Here is a 1784-nt window from a genome sequence, read left to right as displayed (position 1 = left end):
GTGGCCAAAAAGACGGTTATGCCATGGGATCCGGCCTTTGGGATTCGAGAGTCCTCCAGCGCTTAAAATGCCGAACCCTTTGGCCCAAAACATGACCCCCAAAGCCGTGCCTCAAAGCCATGGGAAAGCCGGGTTCTGCCATCGGGTCGGCCTGGCTTCGGGTTCGGCTTGGCTTCGCGCTTGTATATGCCGGGCCGTAGCCGTGCCGAAACCGTGGCCAAATCCGATTCCATGCCCATGGCCAAAACCGTGATGATGTACAACACTATGGCCATGCCCGTGTCCGAAACCATGACCATGTCCGAAACCATGGCCGTGTCCGAAACCATGGCCGTGTCCGAAACCATGTCCGCCATGCAAAAACCGTTACTGAAAATCCATGGCCATGACCAATACCGTGTCCATGACCAAAGTCATGACCATGGCCTAACCCCAAAGCTAGACCGAAGACGTGTCCCAGCCCGTGTCCGTATCCCCCGGGGACGGTTCCGCCTCACGTTTCTGCTGCCCCGCCGCGGCGGCCGCCAGGACCCAACACGATCTGCAGAAGAGTATCATCAATGGAACTTTTCCCTTCAGAAGCTACTATTCAACGTTTCAACACATCGGGATAACAATAATAAGAAGAAAGTCATAGATCACATTCTCCTGCTAAGAATATATCCAGGCTTCCCCGTTAAGGTCATCACAACGCAATCACGACTCACTGCAGGGGTCCTCATGACTGCGGGACTGAGAGCGAGTGTCTACCTTTGACCATTCTTCACTCTATATATCTCGGCAAAATCTTTGCGAGTCATGGTATGCGTGCTGCAAGTTTCTTTGCATGAGAACGGGGTTTAAAAGTACTTGCTGTAAATATTAAAATGGCGAATGGCTATTGTTTTTTCATTTTATAGTTTTGTTTAAATGATGGTATCGTGTTGTTATTCCATATATGAATATGATAGATGGTGGGCCGTATTGAAATGCTTCTTAGCTGACATCTTGGATTTGAGATATGAAACGTTATGTTTGTAATGTGTTTGTATGATATATATATAATATATATATATATATATATATATATTATAATAATATTCATATATATTTATATGTTGTATATATATATAATATATATATATATAATATATTATATATACCACACACCACATGAACAAAAAACAAAGCAACTGGTAGGTCTCCCGGTGCACCGACAATTAAGCGAGACAGTTACACTGAATAACAGAACATAGAGTACAGGTAATTCCCCTGAATCTTGCCATTTACGTTAAACTTGATAGTACGAGCGAGGTTGTTATCCCTTTGAAAATCATCAAAATCCCAACGGTTTCACTTGCCACATAGAAAAAATTCAACATATCGAATCCAAATCATATCATGAGGGAGAAGAGACGGAAAGAGTTCAGATTCATACATCCCCATGTATAAATTTGCAAGAACTGTGAAAAGTCAAGTTATTATTTGTGACACAAACGAAGAAGATCAATAAAGCAGTTGACCGGTATAGGTATATTCTCATCAGACGTAGAAAGTTTTCTTTCAAGAAAACCTAGCACATCCTCAAGTAGGAATTTAAGAAATGGGGAGTAAACATTAAAACTCAATCATTTTCTTACATTGCGTCGGTAAACTTCTAACTTTCTCTGTGAAATCCATCGAATGTTTGATATGACTATCAGAGAAGGATCCCATAAAAGGAGATAAAACGCTCTCTCGCCTAGAGTAAGGAGATAAAACGCTCTCTCGCCTAGAGTAAGGAGATAAATTGCTCTCTCGTCAAG

The sequence above is a fragment of the Penaeus monodon genome, chromosome 6 (genome assembly GCF_015228065.2).
Source record: "Penaeus monodon isolate SGIC_2016 chromosome 6, NSTDA_Pmon_1, whole genome shotgun sequence".
NCBI lineage: Eukaryota > Metazoa > Arthropoda > Malacostraca > Decapoda > Penaeidae > Penaeus > Penaeus monodon.
This window is presented reverse-complemented; position numbering follows the sequence as displayed.